Below are 20,487 nucleotides of genomic sequence, written 5' to 3' on the forward strand. Positions count from 1 at the left end.
CTGATCCGGGAGAAACACTGCGGTGTCAAGCGCGGCGGAATAGGTTCTGCGCAAAGGCGACAAACTAATGATAATACCGTCTACAAACCATCAACAAAAGCGGATTAAACTACACAGATCGTGCATCATGAAAAATAGAAAGTTTATATCATTAATTCAGAAAAACAGAAAATTATTACTCAGAAAAACAGGATGATTATTACGTTAATTCGGAAAAGCAGAATTGATTATTTTTCAGATGAATGCAGGGTTCCCGCGGGGTCTTAAAAAGTCTAAAATTCAGAAAGTTAAATTTAAGGCCTTAAAATGTCTTACAAATGCCCAGATTTTCATCCTAGGTCTTAAATTTAATTTAGCCAAGTCTTAAAATTCTTACCTCCGTTCATTCCCAAAAAGCGTTGAAAATAAAATAGTAAATCGCTGTAAAACTAATCCGTTGGTTGTGTTTTCTGGTCTGCACCGGTGTCTGCGTGGTAATAAAACTACAAATCCCATTGCGTGATCACTGCAGCTAGGCAACCATCCAGTTTGAGAAGGGTCTGGCTGCAGAACGTGCACTTTCAGCCCCTGACGTCAGGTGCACGCTCAGCTACAACAGGAAGTGCAGGCGAATCAAGCGCTAACTTAGTTCTTGAGGCCAATGTGAACGGTATGTTGTTTTATTATTTGTATTACTGAATGACATAATTACAAGTTTGTTTCATGCCATACATTATTGCAATGTAAATGTTTTGATGTAGTAACTTTTTTCTCTAATGACTGGAGTGAATTTTTTCAGTTAAAAGGCAACTACTAGCCAGTTGGCTCACGTTATCTTAAATTATAATTAAAATAAACACATTTCTACTTTTACAGAGCTTTTCATGGAGTTACCTTGTGAATGTCTTAGTTTCCAGCATATAGTTTTTAGTTGTTCGTGTGGTCTTGAGGAGAACGTTTCTCGGTCTCCTTATGGTAAGGCAAGTTTTTATTATCATACACAGGAGTTATTTAATATGCTTTATAAAAACAAGATTTTAAAAAGTTAAGCCAAGTCAAAAAAGCAAAATAGAGATGAAAAAAAACTTATTTGAATAAAAATTGCTTAGAAAATCTAAAAAATCTGATTAAAAGTGCAGTATGTCCTGCCCCGCTCGTCTGCACGCACCCTCGTTAACCCCGTGTGGATTCCCCATGTTTATCAGATGTTTCCAGTTGTTTTCATTATCGTTGATGGGTCTGGAACGTAACTTCCGCGATAGGAGGGTTAACACTCCCACATGCTTTAAACACATGTGAACTTATTAAAACACACTTTGTAAACACATATGATATGTGGATGTTGGGCTAAGGATATGAGTGAGAAATTCTGGTATCATTCGAATGTTTCTAGTAATGCATCGTGTTGGTCTTTTACTCATAACGGTCTTAAAATGTCTTAAAAAAGGTCTTAAATTTAACTTACTGAAACCTGCAAGAACCCTGATTATAATCATTACGATATAGTCACATGACCTTTCACCACATGCAGATTCATTTCATTTCCACCACTCCATCTAGGTGCCTAACTTTTTTTTGTCACCGAGTGTATATCTCCAGAGTTGCAGCTCTGACTCTGTTTTACATCTGGCAGCATGCTGCAGCCTGCCCAGTAGCTGCAGTGACTAAATGGCTGCATATCTGATCATATCTGACCCGGCCCTAAAAACACATATGAATGGAATGGAAGTACTCCCTATGTTAACAACAGTATACATACTGTAAGGCTAAATTTATATAAACGTATATACACACACACATACTTACATACATACATATATGCTAAAAGCCCTGGATGAAGGCCCCCAATGTCCACGCTATGTTGCAGATGTGTGTCAACCAGGACAACCCTGCAACATCCAGAGTCTTGAGGAGCTCTGGGCGGATCTCATCCACCCTCGGGGCCCGGCCACCGAGGAGTTTTTTAACCACCTCAGCGACCTCCGCCCCAGAGAGAGGTGTGAAGGCGGAGCCAGAAGAACGTCAGCGTTCGTCTGCTCACTCTCAGTGGCGTAGAGCCGCCGCTCCTGGATGTAGCTGAGGACCGGGTCAGGCAGCAGGTACCGGACACCGCGGCCATGCCACAGCGCGCGGCGGATGTCTCTGGCCAACACGTCGATGGCCACCCACTCGCGCACCACGTGGATGTTGCGGTATTGCAACGGAGCCTTTCCAGCAATTTTAAAAGCCAGATATTCAAATGATGTAATCCCATGAAACTCAACAATTGCTGTTTCAACACAGTCACGGTGTATCACCGCTTGACCACCACCCCTGCCCGTCAGACGGGGTTTATATAGAAAACTATAAACCGGAGGTGTAAGTAGATTTAGGTGCAAGTTATCTTCAGGTTTCCCCCATGTTTCCACATGCAGCAACATGTCCAGATTTTTAGAAACAGTCAGGTCGTTGAGGAAAGTAGTCTTATCCGTCAGCGACCTACAGTTCAGGAGCGCACAGCGGAGAGTTAAGTCAGTATGTAGTCCTTCGTTACGCCAGTCTGGTTCCTGGGAGAGCAGTTCCTGCCGGTGATGCCTGGGAGCAGAGTGTTAAAGATCAGTTCAGCCAACAGGGGGTGTAACGGTCAAAGGAAAGGACTCATAGCTGAAAAATGGGGCCCTTCTTTCACCCTTAGGGCGAGCTCACCGTAGCACTTTGACTGTCTCCAGCCATTCGGCCTGCCTGCTCTCCCAGCTGTCCACCTCAATCCAGCTGTGGTCCTCTACCGCCAGCTTGGCCATTTCCACCCGATGGCTGGCCTCGATCAGGCCCTTCTTGTTGTAGCCATCGCCCACTGGTGATATGATCCCCTTCACAACTTCATAATGTCCTGGGGAAGCCAAGCACAGCACAGGTGTCCTATGTTGGTTCATGCTTTTTAACAAAGTAAGTTGCACATTTAAACTTTGTGGAGCTAAAAGTTAGCATGGCACGCTATGTACCAGTATTTAGTTTGTATGTCATACTTAATGTTCCCATTAAAAATGACAACTTTTTATATAAAAAATCAAGTTGGCATGAACGTTTTGTTAGTAGCTTATGACAGTCAGGTACAGTACATGTTTGTGACTGGGTTGTAGGAGCCACAAGACAGCAGCACCACATTGGTTTTCTTTGGTACCTGCAGAAAATGCATTGGGAAACAATACAAAATTACACTACATGTAGTCACATGCAGTTTTCTGAATGGGCAGAAGGACAGGGTCCAGTGACAGCACCAGTCTGCTAGTGACCTTCCAACTATCAGCCTAAGGTCTTAACCCAGTGAGTGATACACCAAAACAAGCCAGATGCTTCAGCTTCTTACTCCAACTTCTTAGTTTTATAATAATATTTCAGTACTTAATCCAACAATAATCTGTAATACTCCACTGAATATTTCCCTCAACAGAATTCTGAAAGTGATTTCCATAACAGAAATCTGTTTATAGATAAGGACATAATGCACCACACTACTGAGCAACCTTAAATTATGCATTTCAGTTGCGATCCAAATTACAGCACGAGCGACATTTTTGTGATTTTCAAAGTGACTGCTTATCCTATTTCGCAGTTATCGTGAACATGAATCGAACAGACTAAGTTTAATCGCATATCTCAGCGAAAGCTATCCCATATAAACAAAATAAGAGGTCTAACGCTTTACTACCAGAACATCAATCAAAGCGGAAGATAATAGGTCTTGTTCGCTTTTTGCCCAAACGGGATACAAGCCCAAATGAACCGATCATCTCCATTTGTAATCAACACATGTACAGCACTCCGTATATTTAAGCACTCGGGCAACAAAATACCTCATCAAAGCTCCGCGCAGTGTGAGCGCGCTTAACGCTAGCGATGGGACGTTTCCGAGACATTGTACTTGACCAGCAGTTACTATGTGACTGACGACACTGGAAGCTTGGAACACGTGCACGCACTTTTGAACCCAGTTCCAGTAAACCACACCCACAGTCGTGTGACGAAGCTTAACTGCATCTGCAGACGAATCAAAAAGAATATTACTTTAAATGGAAATATGTATTATGGTGTGAGGTTGTTTTTCAGGGGTTGAGCTTGGCCCCTTAGTTCCAGTGAAAGGAACTCTTATTGCAGCATTCAAAGCCATTTTGGACAATTTCATGCTCCCAACTTTGTGGGAACGGTTTGGGGAAGGCCCCTTCCAGTACCAACATGATTGTGCACCTTTGCACAAAGCAAGGTCCATAAGGACATGGGTGAGCAAGTCTGGTGTGGAGGAACTTCACTAGCCTGCACAGAGCCCTGACCTCAACCCAACAGAACACCTTTGGGATGAATTAGAGCAGAGACTGCAAACCAGGCCTTCATGTCCAACATGAGTGCCTGACCTCACAAATGCTCTCCTGGAAGAATGCTAAAAAATTCCCACAAACACACTCCTACACCTTGTGGACAGCCTTCCCAGAAGAGGTGAAGCTCTTATACAGGTAGCTGCAAAGGGTGGGCCAACTCCATGTATATTGACATAACTGTATTTTAATTTAAGCACTAGTGGAAAAAAATAATTTAAGCAGTAGTGGAAAAAACCATCAGTTTCATGTCTACAAAAAAATAATTAAAATCGTGATTTCATAAGTTCAGCAGAGTCCAGCACCATACACTCAAGTGTCAACATAAAACCCAAGTGTTACATTGTGTGTACACGATTTACATTTACTATGTTAGTGCCACCTATGTTGAGACAACATAGAATGTACTTGTTGGCAAAATAGTAAGATAATCTTCACTTTTTAGAACTTGCTGATTAAAGCCTTTATGTACTTAGAATGCCATCAACATCTACTGAATGGGGACAGTTGTCCAAGTCAATGTTCAACTCATTTAGGACTTTATTAAGAGCAATATGGGGATCCCCAACAAATGGGAAGGTAGAAATGGCAAGATGATGAAGTTACAGACGGGCAGAGTGGCAGTGGGGGGGCTGGCCTCAGTCATGCTTCCCTGCATGTTTCTGCAGAGGAGCCGACATAACATCTGCGTTCCTCTGCTCATTCTCAGCGGTGTAGAGGCGCCGCTGCCGGATGTAGCTGAGGACCGGTTGAGGCAGCAGGTTCTGCACAGTCTGACCACACTGCAGCATGCGGCGGATGTCTGCGCTCGACTCCTTGACCGTCGACTCGCACACCATGTGGATGTTGCGGTAATGTGGCCGGAGGAGGTCGGAGCCCCGAATAATGGCCTCCAGATCGGATCCATCGTGGGTGATGCACACCAGTCCAAAGTTGTTGATGATCTCCTCGATGTGCTCGAGCTTCCACAGCCCCGGCACCACAAAGGAGTTCAGCATGTCAGCACCACAGAGAAGCATCAACCGTGGCCCGTCACGAAGACAGGAAGCATCGACAGACATACACATGGATAATTCACTTGGCAGTGGATAACTGAAACTAAATTCCACCAGCTTGTGATCTGAGATTCCAATGAAAGAACCAGATGTACATACATTCTGTACACCGGTGGAACAAACAAGATCCAAGGTATGACCCTTATCATGTGTTGGAAAATCAATATGCTGCACAAAACTGAAAGAATTCAGTACTGAACACAGCTCACTAGCTGATGGACAGTCAGTATCCACATGAATATTAAAATCGCCAAGCAAAATCACAGCGGTAGACATGCCACAAACAAGACTAAGTATCTCATTGAGATCAAGGAAAAAATTAGGGTGAGGCTTCGGAGGTCTGTAGATTAATATGACGTGCAACGGAGCCTTTCCAGCAATTTTACAAGCCAGATATTCAAAGGATGTAATCCCATGAAACTCAACAATTGCTGTTTCAACACAGTCACGGTGTATCACCGCTAGACCACCACCCCTGCCCGTCAGACGGGGTTTACATAGAAAACTATAACCCAGAGGTGTAAGTAGATTTAGGTGCAAGTTATCTTCAGGTTTCTGCCATGTTTCCACAAGCAGCAACATGTCCAGATTTTTAGAAACAGTCAGGTCCATCAGATTGACTTGGGGTCAAAAACAAATCATAGTGAGGCTGAAATAATTGAAGGTGTCGTCAGAGCAATTAGTCCAGGCCTAAACCTCCGCGATATGCTGGAGATTAACAACCAGAGGAGTACGCTCAGTGACAGGATGCTACTCCTCACATCCAGAACTGACACTGTCATTAAGGACATTTTCACCAGTTAACTGGGGACCTCTTGGCAAATGGGGACCAAAAAACACATCCTCATTTGTTTAGCTATACTATCATGTTCAGTATGCTAAAAAACATCACTGGGCAAAAAATTTCACGTGTCCTGAAAAATGACGACAACCTGATTTGTGTACCAAAAGTGTGTGTGCCCCCCCCCCCCCCCCCCAGAGTGTGTAAAACGCAGCGCCCCAACAGGAATTCATGTGAACTGCACTTCCTTATTCTACGCACACATTTTGATCAGGTGATCCAAACAAACCAATAAAAATCTACTTTTTTGATTGGATGATCTAAACCAATGAAATTTTACTTTTGTACCGCAGGAAGCTTTAGGCTAATATTTAGCATTACGTAAATATATATATTTACACATTGCTAGTATGCCATGGTAATGTTATTTCTATCTCGCAGTACATCAATAAATAAAACAGTTTAATATAACTGTAGCATGCCAACCATAAACATTCTGATACAGTACAAAAATAAGGAACAGTATTAGCAAATTTACCTACGCCGATTTATACTTACTTGTAATGTTAGCAATCACTACCATGTAGTCTTCTTAGCAAACCACATTCAGATACAACAGAAAATTAAAAGCAACATATAGCAAATATGACTCTAATAATTCCATGTAACAGGTCACTACGCATACATAATAAGTATGCGTGGCAAATATTGTCATAGTGAAAAATAAGGAGCACTATAACAAATACGACTATGCTAATTCCACACAGGTTGCTAGCAGCGATAGCATGTAGCGTGCTTAGCAAACCACATTCTGATATATTATAAAATCAGGAGCAATATATGGTTAATATTACTATGCTAATTCCATGTATCAATTAAGCCACTAGCATGTACTAAGTACTAAACATTCTGAAAGCAAAGCAAATTTTTAATAATATATTATAAACATTTTGCTTTCAGAATATATATATATATATTTACATATATATATATATGTAATATGTACATGTATATATATGTACATATATGTAATATGTATATATATATATGTACATATATATATATGTACTCACCTAAAGGATTATTAGGAACACCATACTAATACGGTGTTTGACCCCCTTTCGCCTTCAGAACTGCCTTAATTCTATGTGGCATTGATTCAACAAGGTGCTGAAAGCATTCTTTAGAAATGTTGGCCCATATTGATAGGATAGCATCTTGCAGTTGATGGAGATTTGTGGGATGCACATCCAGGGCACGACGCTCCCGTTCCACCACATCCCAAAGATGCTCTATTGGGTTGAGATCTGGCGACTGTGGGGGCCATTTTAGTACAGTGAACTCATTGTCATGTTCAAGAAACCAATTTGAAAGGATTCAAGCTTTGTGACATGGTGCATTATCCTGCTGGAAGTAGCCATCAGAGGATGGGTACATGGAGGTCATAAAGGGATGGACATGGTCAGAAACAATGCTCAGGTAGGCCGTGGCATTTAAACGATGCCCAATTGGCACTAAGGGGCCAAAAGTGTGCCAAGAAAACATCCCCCACACCATTACACCACCACCACCAGCCTGCACAGTGGTAACAAGGCTCTACCATTTGAATGTCTCAACAAAAATCAAGACTCATCAGACCAGGCAACATTTTTCCAGTCTTCAACTGTCCAATTTTGGTGAGCTGGTACCCGGTGGGGTCTTCTGCTGTTGTAGCTCATCCGCCTCAAGGTTGTGCGTGCTGTGGCTTCACAAATGCTTTGCTGCATACCTCGGTTGTAACGAGTGGTTATTTCAGTCAAAGTTGCTCTTCTATCAGCTTGAATCAGTCGGCCCATTCTCCTCTGACCTCTAGCATCAACAAGGCATTTTCGCCCACAGGACTGCCGCATACTGGATGTTTTTCACTTTGCACACCATTCTTTGTAAACCCTAGAAATGGTTGTGCGTGAAAATCCCAGTAACTCAGCAGATTGTGAAATACTCAGACCGGCCCGTCTGGCACCAACAACCATGCCACGCTCAAAATTGCTTAAATCACCTTTCTTTCCCATTCTGACATTCAGTTTGGAGTTCAGGAGATTGTCTTGACCAGGACCACACCCCTAAATGCATTGAAGTAACTGCCATGTGATTGGTTGATTAGATAATTGCATTAATGAGAAATTGAACAGATGTTCCTAATAATCCTTTAGGTGAGTGTATATAGATGGATTAATATCAAATATAATTAAACTACCTGTTTTGAGTGGAAGTCCTATAATTTTAAATAGTTCTTTCGGCCGAAATATATATTACATGTACAAGAACAAGTGCGGAGGAATATTCATGTCAAACTGCGCAGTTAACAAGTGGATTAAGTGGATTTTGCGGCTATAATTTGGAAAGACGTCACTTTCGCGGGAAACATCGGAGGAAGCATTTCGCGCCAACAGGTAAAGTTGTTCCATTTCTTTTCTACATTACAATTTATAAAAATTCTTTTACCGAAAATAATATACATTTTGGAAATAATTCCCGCATTAATTACTTAGTAAGTAAGTAAGTAAAATGTATGGGAATTAGAAGCGTGACAATTGTAGTTTATGTAATGTTCTCTAAATGTCTTAAAAATAAGATGTTGAACAGACTATATATAGGCATATACCTGTCTTAAAAAACAGTGTATATCATAACCGATTATGAAATTCTTATTAACTTTAAATTATAAAGTGTAAGTGAGATACTGGATATGTAGCATATGACATTTAACCAATTTGAAACACTCGGTTCATGTACATGAGCTTCTGGCTTTGTTCATACTTAGATTATATATATATATATATATATATATATATATATATATATATATATATATAACCTATAACATTATGAAGGTGTTTTCCATTATTTTTAGTCTTGGAAAATGGGACTGGGCGATATATCGAATCTTTATCTTATATTCGATATCTTTTTACATACGATTTGGCTTGATAGTGTATCGTTATATCGATTTTATTTATTTATTGTAAATATAGACAATATGATTTGCCCTAAAATGGCAGGACGAACAGAGCAGGCAGTGCAAGAATAAATAACGCAATGATGGCGCAGGCAGTAATTAATGTACTGTGGTGCGCATGCGATGTTCAGCAGAGATGCATTTTTATGTTTTTCAGTTAGGAAACACTACTTAGAATAAATAAAAACCATAATTCATTCTGACTTTCTATCCTGACTTTTAAAAAGTATTTTAGAGATTTTTAAAAAATATTTAAATACATTGAATATCGATACAGTGACCTAAGATGTCAAGATATTGTTTTCAACTATATTGCCCAGCCCTGGATACCGTGTCCTGTCATGCATGATATTTTGAGTTTAATTGAGTGACAATTAATGTCTCTATTAAATGATGGAATAATATTTGTTTTTTATGAATATAATTTAAGTGATAACTGTAATCTGCATTGTTACAGAATGAACTCCATTAGGAGAAAAAGATGTCATCCATTGCAGGATGCCAAGTTGCATATCAGATTAAAGTCTGATAAGGCTGTGATTGAAGAGCGTTTTATTAATGTTTCTAAAGGTATGTATCAGAAATGTAGGCTGCTTATCTAATATTCTTGGGATGTGTAATATCGTGTCTGTTTAGACTGCATTTATAGATGAACATCTTTATCATTGTTTTGCTTGTAGGAAGAGGAGTGTTCAGCACAGTGGTCATTTACAAAGGAGACTTTGTAGTAGAATATAAAGGTGAACTGTTTTCGGGGAGAAAGAGAGTTTTGAACGAAAGAAAGGATATAGTGAGGCTGAAAGTGTTTTTTTCTATGATTTCCAATGGAAAGGGAAGAACTGGTGGTAAGCAGGAACTTGACAATTTTAAGAGTGTTAAAATACTTTTGCTGATATTGGTTCAGGTGTAGTCACCATATTTTGTCTTCTACACAGCATAGATGCATCTCAAGAGGATAAGACTTTAGGGAGGCTTGTCAATGATGAGCACAGAAATCCAAACTGTCGAATGAAAGTCGTAGATGTTGAAGGAAGTCCACATCTCTGTCTCTTTGCCGTTAGAGACATTTTGTCAGGAGAAGAGATTAATTATAATTACGGAGATTCAGATTGGCCTTGGAGAAGACAGGTATTTAGGTTTCCTCTTTTTTGCTTACTTAGGCCTTTTTACAACATTTCATAAATTACTGCTTGCAAGAGTTGCTCACAGTGTGATAATGGGTTGCATAGGAACAAATTAATTTTACTGTTTTATTCTAACTAGCTATAAATTAAAATACAGTATGCTGTTATAAAGGTGGCTGTATCATCCTCACCAAAAGAGAAAATGACAACCAGATAGCCCAGTTGGAGTCTGGCTACATAGAGGTGAATAAAATTTTGTTCAGTTACATATTTCGAATGTTCCTTAGTATTTGTTAAAACTACTTGATAATGATTAACACCAACACTTAACACATTCTCTCGCATGAATAATATGAAAAATATCAATTGTGGGCAATTAATGCCTGTTTGTCTTCTCTGTGTAAAATTTGCTGCTTTAAAATTCTTAATGGCTTAATTCCTGTGAAGAATATAGGCTATATGCAGTCCTGGATTGTTGTATTGAATTGTTAACACTGGAATTTTGTAGCTTTCTTTCTGATATAGTCATTCTTTTTCTGTTTTTCCTTAATAGACAATGGATGACTCGCACGCCACAAAAATTAAGTCACTAATGGACAAACAAATGACCCAGACTAGTGACAATTTTGGTGAACTTATGACTGCGGAGAGAAAAGGGAAGTCCTCTATGGTAATATATCTGTTTTACTTCGGATATCTGTGAAGGACATGTAAGACTATACTGTATAGCTATATAAATTGAGTTGATATTGGTGTGACGGAATTGTTCAAAATGAGGACATAACACACTGATTGGTTTGGACACTCAGAGGAGACGTAGAGATTTTATATGTCCCCATTTTGGAATTTGTCAAGTGTACAAGGGTCCTTATTTTTCACTATCTTGAGTGTGCAAATTTTCTGAACGTAGTTTCTTTTATGCACTACTTGAGTGTTTTCTTCTCAGAATTAGTCTTATACTGTTTACTGTATAAGCAAAGCAAAGACTTGCTAACTAGTTCTGCTTGATTAGTTGCTTGTGTGGTATCATGCTGATGATATGGATTAATATAAGCTTTTCTTTGACATGTCAGGTATCACATAATACATGCCCCCCAAAACACACCTCTTCGCTGGGTTTGCAATAATTCTCTCTGTGTAATAAATTACAGCCAAGTGCAAATATTATGGGGCGCCGTTTGTAAAGTTACGAAACATTTTTGTACTTGCCACTTTTTCAACATTTAGTGCAATTTTCTGACATTTAGCTAGAAGTCAATGGTGTTGTGGATCGTCATATTTTTTGCTGTGTAGATTATTTGCACAATTGTTCATCATATGTAAATATAAATGATATGTCTATATATAAATATTAAATATAAATGTTAAATGTAAACGTAAATATAAAAGTTAAATGTAAATATAAATGTTAAATATAAATGTTAAATGTTAACTTATATCTAAATGTTAAATGTAAAAGTTAAATGTAAATATAAATCTAAATGTTAAATGTAAAAGTTAAATGTAAATATAAATCTAAATGTTAAATGTAAATGTTAAATATAAATATAAATGTTAAATATAAATGTTAACTTATATCTAAATGTTAAATGTAAATGTAAATCTAAATGTTAAATGTAAATGTTAAATGTTAAATATAAATGTTAAATGTAGACTCTAAATGTTGAGAACATATGCAAATTCGCCACGCCCATCTGCATAGAAATGGGCGGTAACGACGAAATTAGCCCGCTAAGTGGTTGCAGGTTAGGGGCGATTGAGGACAATATGGCGAATTCGGCTCACTTAGATGCTATAGAACGCTGCATTACATGGCGTTGCTTCACAGCCGGGAGCAACATCATCTGCACTTTCCACTGTAACTGAATGTTTAATGGGCCGAGAAGGGGATCAGTAGTATCGTATAAATTGGCCTTAAATATTTCCCGCCATGCTTTAGCTGATGGCAGCAGGTCGTAAGATGCTGCTGCTGAACATTTTGTTCGGAAATGGCAAGAAATCGCTTGCAAAACGGCAGGTCCAATCGCGAGGACCATAATCCATTGAGATTATCGTCACTGCTACACTGCTACGCGTCACTCGTTCGCATGTCGTAAATACTGACGCGCGAACGTGCGATATGTTTCATGTGATGTGTTTAGTGATGTTCATCTGGCAAACAGAAAACGGAAGTAAGCAGCAAGGAAATATACTGTTTTTTGTTCTACCCGTTCAGTTAATAACCCAACAAGCTATAACGGGGCTGGTTTGGCACATTCTGCTGAGCTGCTCAGTGATTTTTAGCTCTTGCTAGCTGAGTTCTGGTTATATGCTGAAGACCTTGCAAGTGTTGCCTGTGATGATACACTGTGGGTTCATACAGACCATAAGAAATGTGTGAAAGACGTGTTACCCCATCTGGCCTGCTGTATGTGTAACCATGACCCCCTTCCTCTCTGAGCTGGACAAGAATTCAAATTCATTTGTGAGGGTCAGATTTCCTTTAACCCCCTGGGACCGGCGATCCCGCCGGCGGGATCTGACAGAATTCTCGCGAGACCGTTTAAATAACTCCGCGAGTTTTTGTCATATACACATTTTAAAAATACCCTCAGAAACTTTGGACGGTCTACTTTTCAAATATATATAGGTAGAAACTAAATATATTTTTACAGCTTCGTGATACGAATAGAAAGAACAAGAGTGACTGACTTAAGCGTCTGCGTCTCGAAGCGGCTCTGATCACCCACCCACTTGCAAATCGCGCTATTCGCATGATAATAACATGATAATCCGACAGTTAGTATTGGGTGAAGAAATATGTGAATACGCCCATTGTGACCGAAATAAACAAGAGCACATGTCTGGGTAGTGTTTACACTGATCGGCTACAATATAGCACACGGATACGTCTCTGCCGCTGAAGCTTTGCGCCAGTGTTACCACTTTCAGCAGCGAAGCTCATACCTGTGTTCATAGCTCAGTGGGCTAAGCCTGTGTGCCTGCAATCACGTGGTCGCCGATTCAAACGCAGCGTATTTAGAACGTGAATAGCGATCTTCCGCTGAGAGCGGTCCTACACGCTCCCGACGCAAGTAAAACAAAGAAAGGTGACACGATTTGCTTTTTTTGCCTATTTAACCTAATTTTAAAAACTTTAATACTTCTGACAACGGAAGTTTTGAAAAGAAGACAGATAACGGATTTAGTCAGTGTTTTTTTCATGATTCTACATAATGATTTCAGCGAGATATAAACTGAAATACACGAGAAAGATACGCGGTCGATGATGCCCTCGTCCCCAGAGCGTCAATAATAGTCACTGCATCATATTTATCGCTTTCTATATTTATATAGTCACAGTTTTTCATTTTTCATTCCATCTATCAATAAACTGTGAAAGGGATTTTATTGTTGCTACTTTTCTTGCGTTTCAAACTGCCTTTCCAAAGTGATGGGTGTGGGGTGCAGTGACATTCCAGACTGATGGGCCATTGACAGTATGCAAACTACTACAGGTGTGAGGACACCTATCTCATCAATATTCATTGTGAAGACCACTGACTTTGAGAAAAAGAGTGTCACTCCAAAGTTCTAACACTTTAGTAATCAAACCATATAAAATTTCTGAATGTCACTTTCACCTATGTGTAGCCAACCCCTGTGTCTATAAGCTTCAGAGCTCAAAAGTCTTACCTAGAAATGTCTATAATGTGATTTTTTACAATTTCTCAGCATGTCTGAAAATAGGTTTTTGAAAAGTATATGTTTAAAGTTGATTTTAACAAAAAATAGAATAATAACATTCTAAGAGGTCTCAGATTATTGGTGCTGAGTTTGTGCTGAATAAAAGCAAATGTATCACTTTGGGATAAATGTTTTTTAGATAGGTGAAATATTTAAAAATGTCAAGGCATGTCAGACTACCTCGAAAGTGGAAAAAAGGCCTCAGGCCCCAGGGGGTTAAGTATGATCCCTCATTTAGGGTGTCCAGCTGCATACCTGTCTGGACACCATATGTAATGAAGAAGCACCCCCCACCCTGGAAAAGTCATTCGAGGGGGGGACACACCTTACAGTTTCACTTTCCTTAAAAGTGAAAACACATCACATGAAACATATCGCGCGTCAGTATTTACCGACATGCGAACGAGCGACGCGTAGCAGTGACGATAATCTCAATGGATTACGGTCCTCGCGATTGGACCTGCCATTTTGCAAGCGAACCACTTAGCGGGCTAATTTAGTCGTTACCGCCCATTTCTATGCAGATGGACGTGGCGAATTTGCATATGTTCTCAACATTTAGAGTCTACATTTAACATTTATATTTAACATTTACATTTAACATTTACATTTAACATTTAGATATAAGTTAACATTTACATTTAACATTTAGATTTATATTTACATTTAACTTTTACATTTAACATTTAGATTTATATTTACATTTAACTTTTACATTTAACATTTAGATATAAGTTAACATTTAACATTTATATTTAACATTTATATTTACATTTAACTTTTATATTTACGTTTACATTTAACATTTATATTTGACATTTACATTTAATATTTATATATAGACATACCATTTATATTTACATATGATGAACAATTGTGCAAATAATCTACACAGCAAAAAATATGATGATCCACAACACCATTGACTTCTAGCTAAATGTCAGAAAATTGCACTAAATGTTGAAAAAGTGGCAAGTACAAAAATGTTTCGTAACTTTACAAACGGCGCCCCATAAAATATCTGCTCTATGTGCAGTATTATACATTACTTGTAATTCTCTGTGCAATATTCATCTTATTGGCATTTGTTGCTTAACAATACTGTATTGTTACCGTATTAATTATATTACCTTACCTTGTTAAACATTAGTACTTTTTGAAAAACTTTTTATTTAGTAGTTTCAGAAACGCATGGTTTAATGGACCTGTTATCATTGAGTGTAATAACACTAAAAGGCCTCTAATTCTAATAGTGAACACCTGTGCAACTTGGGGTGCGTGAAATGGCACTATTGTCATCTGACACTAATTTTAATTCTTAGCATCGTTACTTGTTTGCATGTTTTAGGCAAAGAAGAGGAAAAGCTATTGTCAGGTATTACTGTTGTGAAAAATGAGTGAGAAGTTTTGAAAATGGAAGATCGAATCAGCTTACTGGAAAAATAAAAATTAGCCATGTTTTCTTATGTCCCCAGTTTTATCTTGAAATTTAGAGATACTTGTTTTGGTATTTCCGTGTGTGAAATCTGTTTACATATTTCTTTCTGCTTTTGTCATTGTAGGCACGATTACAGAAACTGAAAAGGCACCATAACAAATGTCTAGAACACTATGTGATGGAAGACAATGAACGAAGGAGACTTGAAAAAGAACGGACCTTGCTATTATGTAAAGTTAGCTAGATTAATAAAAAGGTAAAAAGAACATGTTTCATTTTTTTATTTAATTTTTTTTATGAATTTTAGGTGCTGTAGGTTAAATTTCTATTCTCCTTACATAAGCTTGAATCTGGATCTGGATTGCCTTCTGCCTCTGATGACTTTGATCACTGCCTATCAGCTGAACAGGTGGAGGTATGTTCTAAGGACTCATTCAAGTAGACAATATACACTGTTTTGCATTGGTTAAAATGTCAGCCTTATGTAAAGTAAATAAAAGTATGTATGCATAGATCCATAACATGAAAACTCCAAATCAATTCATTTAGGGTCTAAAAGTATGTTCATAATGTGCATTGAATATTTTCTGCTTTTAGAGTAACAGTAATGGAAGCATCTCTGAAACGAGTTCACAGATTGAGAACTCTCCAGCGATGTCGAAGGTATAAAGTGTAATTAGATTAATAATAATAATAATAATAACAGGATTTCAATACTAACTAATTTAGAACATAGTTTTACTGCATGACGGACAGTTATTATTATAGGTATTGTCAGTGTTGGGTAATACCAGTTTTTACACATAACATAGTGTATTCTTTGATTATGATTATTTGTCATTTACACATAATAGTTTTACTCATTTTATATCTTAAAAATATCAGAGTAATGACCACAGACATAATTAGGATGGTAAATCCTTAATCTATGCGATTTTAAAAATAAATTCTCTGGCATTTGCAGTAAAATTCCTAACATTATTTTGACATATTTGTTTTATCTAGTGTGTTCTTTATTCTTTGCTGTATCTTTCTGGAGGCTCTAATTACTTCTTACTGTAAGGCTGAGTACCAATGCTAATTGTATAGAGTGATTACTTACAGTGTACAGTATGTATGAATGAGCGTTGGTTAATCCCGTCCCGTTCTGCAATATGAAGTGATGACGCAAAGCCACCAGCATTGTGGCTGATCGGACACACCCCTCTCACACACACTTCACACTCCTGCCATCTGGAAAAAGGTACCGAAGCATTCGGGCACACACATCCAGACTGTGTAACAGTTTTTTTCCACAAGCCATCCGTCTTCTCAACAAAAAGAGACTGGACTGATAAATGCACACACACACACACACACACACAAATATTATCACTAAGCTCACCTCATCTACCTCAAAACATTGAGACTGAACTGACTAATCAACACAAGCGCAAACACACTGACCTACACTACCAAACTATCATACACACCAACCTGTAAATGCTCTTTAGCACAATATTCAATACTGGATTACTTTTTGCACTAATTCCTAAATTCTTGCTGCTACGTTAAGGAACCTCTACTGTTTCTCCACTACCTCAACTCATCACCTCAACACCATATTATTATGTTATGTTATGTCGTGTTTATCGCACTTTTGTTGTTGCTCTTGTTTGCACACTCGAACGTGCACTATGTTGTAAAATTATTTTGTCAATCTGTCTTGTCTCTGCTAGCCAGCTAACTAGGCCTCTTAGTTAGCTAGTTTTAGTTTTTCTGTTAATTTATGTTGTAAATCTATGTTGCATGTAGCACCTTGGTCCTGGAGGAACGTTGTTTCGTTTCACTGTGTACTACCTGTACAGTATATGGTTGAAGTGACAATAAAGCCTACTTGACTTGACTTGACTTGACATTTTGAACATTGGCTTTTGGTTCTCTTTCATTTTTCTCTACCTACAGTTTCTGAAAATCTGTAAAATTTAAAATACTTCACACTTTTTACTTGTTTTCAGTTTACATGATAAAGTTAAGCTTACAGATACAGTAGTACCTCAGAACTCGAACATAATCCGTTCAGAACTCCGGATCGAATCCTAAAAAGTTTGAGTTGTGATCGAATTTTCCCCATAAGAAATAATGGAAAACCAATTAATTGGTTCCCGGCCCCAAAAAATGACACCTAAATATGTTTTTTTTTTTTTTTTTTGCATTTAACCACAAAATAAACCAGATAAAACAAGAAGAGCATATACTGTACTAAACACATCTAGGCACATTTATCAAAACAGTCATTTGTAAAGTAAGAAAATAAATGTATCCAAACAATGTGTCCTGCCTCGATCGTCCGGTCCTTCCGTGTGCCACGCCCCCTCATTAACCCCGTGTGGAATCCCCGTGTGATCAACTGTTTCTGGTTGTTGTCATTAGTCCTCTGTATTTTGTCCATGTTTCAGTTTGTTTTCCCAGCCCAGTCATTGTATTGTCCGTCTGCGGTTTGCCTGCCTTACCTGTAATTAAACCCCGTATTCCCTGATACCCTGACGTCTGTGCCTTTGTCTCCGTTCCATCCCCACTCTGCACAACAATGTTATTATAATTAAACGTATTAATGGTTTATTATCAATATTAAAATAATGAATAAGAAATCTTTATTTTTTTACAGTTTTTTTATTATATAATAATAATTACTGTTACTGTCTATCATTGTCTAAATGAATTTTTACTGTCTAAATACTTGTATTCAGCTAGTGTAAACATGCACGATGCTATCACAGCGAATGCGAGGCTGAGACTGAAACTTTACCCTTTGTTTCCGCTGAGAGACGTGAGGCGTGACTCATTTCCCCACGTGACTCATTTCCCCGCGCGTACAAGTTATCTTAGGTCGGCATTCACGGTTTGACTTCTGAGACTCAGATCGAGCTCTAGGTAATTTTTTTTCGAACTGGTTGGTTCGACTTTTAAGAAATTCGAGTTCTAATGAGTTCGAGAACTGAGGTACCACTGTATTCAGTTTACAATAGCCCAACATAAAGTTTGAAGTGTTTATTTTATTTCTGCAGTGTTTAAAATAAAGCCAGCTAGTTGGATTTTATTGCATGTTGAATCAGTTTTCCCTGCGTGGAACTGTCATAACAAAATACAAAATTGGTAGTTTCCTGATTTTATGCTTAAGATGGTATAATTGTAATTAACCTCATGTAATTTGAAGCACTAACCATTGAATTCTTATTTCTTTTGCAGGAGACTGTGATGAACACTTACAGTTTATCTGATGTTTCTGAATACACTGACTATAGTGATGCAGACTGTGTGCCAGATAGCGACGGAAGCTCCTCCGATGAGTCCAACCAAAGTAGTTCTCTATCTCCTGTTGTCAAGAAATCCCAAAGCGGCCAAAGATTTCCGGAATTATCAAGACAAAAAGAACAGATTCACAATGAGCCTACTAAGACGAGAAAGTCTTCTCAATTGTTAACCCAAGATTTCCCACATAGTGAAGAAAGTGTTTTTGCTTGTAACTCCATCAGCGTGTCATCATCTCAAAGTGTACAGGGCAAATACACCAAGAAGCAGTACTGCTTATTTTGTGGAAAACCATTTTCAAAAATCGCAAGACATTTAGAATCTGCCCATAGTTCTGAGAAAGAAGTTGCAAAAGTTTTACGATTTTCAAAGAATTCAAGAGAACGTCACATCCAGCTAAGCATTCTGAGGAAACGTGGCAATTTTACTCATAATGTAGATGCTGTCAGAGTAGGATCAGGAAACATGGTTGCTTGTTATCGTCCTACGAAGACCAGAAAAGCTAAAGATTACATACATTGCCTTCACTGTCAAGGTCTGTACTCTAAGGACACCCTTTGGAAACATATTAAAATCTGTCCGCAAAATCCAAATCCAGATCCATCGGAAGGTGGTAAAAAATATGTTCGATCATTATGTGCAATGTCTACACCAGTAGGTCTAGATGTTAACCAGAGCTTCAAGGACGTGCTTTGCAACATGGCATATAATGAAATTTCTTCCATAGTTAGGAGTGATAGATGTATCCTCCAGGTGGGTGTAACGAGACAGGCGGAGAGAAGCGAGGACCCAGAAATGCAAGAAATGCCGAAGTTTAATAGGACAAGCGATAACAAACAGGCGAAGCTTCCGTGCTCTTCGTTATGGGAAGCGCTGCCGTTCCCCGGCAGGGGAGCGGAGCCGCGCAGCCCGAGAGCTTCCCTTGGGGCAAGCCGAAGCAAACAAAACCAGAGGGCGTTGAGCAGGGAGCGTAGTCGGTGGGCAGGCAGGAAGGTCAGAAGCCAGGGAGTCAATCCGACGAAGATGCACAGGACGGCGAAACACACGGAGGGCAGGACACAGGGAGTCGGACTGGATGAAACAGGTAAGTCAGGAGCGGGTGCGGGGCTACGGAAGGAAGACACAGAAACAGGTAACTGGAACAGGTACGGGAGATCGGGGAGACGGAAGACTAGTAAACGCTCGGTATAGCTTCTTTTCATCGGCTTAATACTTCGCACTGGCAATGCGTGAGTTCTCCCCTTTTAACTAAGCCGTCATCCATGGATGAAAGAGCTACACCTGTCCCGTCACGCCCCCAGGAGGCGTGACAGAGCCCCCCCCTTGACGGCCGCCTCCCGGAGGCCGACGACGCTTGCAAGGACGTCCACGTGGTCTAGGCGCCGGCTTGGAGGGATGAGCTTGGTGAAATAACGCGGCCAGGGACGGATCCGTAACCTCGGCTGCTGGCACCCAGCTGCGTTCGTCGGGTCCAGCACCCTCCCAGTCCACCAGGTACTGTAGGCGGCCTTTTCTTCGACGGGAGTCCAGGATGTAGGTCACAACAGAGGTAGGTGCGGTGGTCGGAACGGGTAGAGGATCCTCATCGGCCGGAACCAGTGGTTGCAGGCGGCTGTACTTCACAGGCTTCAACAAGGAGATGTGAAAGGTGGGAGATATCCGATATACCCGGGGTAACTGCAGTTTAACCGTGACGGGCCCGATACGCTGCAGTATGCGGAAGGGCCCGATGTATCTGGCAGTAAA

The 20,487-nt window shown here is 39.4% G+C and overlaps 1 long non-coding RNA gene across 4 annotated transcripts; it reads left to right on the forward strand.

Moving 5' to 3' along the window:
* Positions 1-226: 226 nt before the first annotated feature.
* LOC140582267 (uncharacterized) lies at positions 227-15,706 on the forward strand. Of its 4 annotated transcripts, XR_011985196.1 has the most exons (10): positions 227-649; positions 856-954; positions 1,847-2,078; positions 5,038-5,516; positions 9,620-9,732; positions 9,843-10,007; positions 10,098-10,290; positions 10,459-10,529; positions 10,840-10,956; positions 15,575-15,706. It is a non-coding gene; the product is annotated as an uncharacterized lncRNA (long non-coding RNA). The 4 variants fall into 4 exon arrangements; XR_011985194.1 differs by having other exon boundaries at positions 1,847-5,516; XR_011985197.1 differs by having other exon boundaries at positions 1,847-5,516; positions 10,103-10,290.
* The last annotated feature ends 4,781 nt before the right edge of the window (positions 15,707-20,487 follow it).

The sequence above is a fragment of the Paramormyrops kingsleyae genome, chromosome 24, assembly GCF_048594095.1.
Source record: "Paramormyrops kingsleyae isolate MSU_618 chromosome 24, PKINGS_0.4, whole genome shotgun sequence".
Classification (NCBI taxonomy): Eukaryota; Metazoa; Chordata; class Actinopteri; order Osteoglossiformes; family Mormyridae; genus Paramormyrops; species Paramormyrops kingsleyae.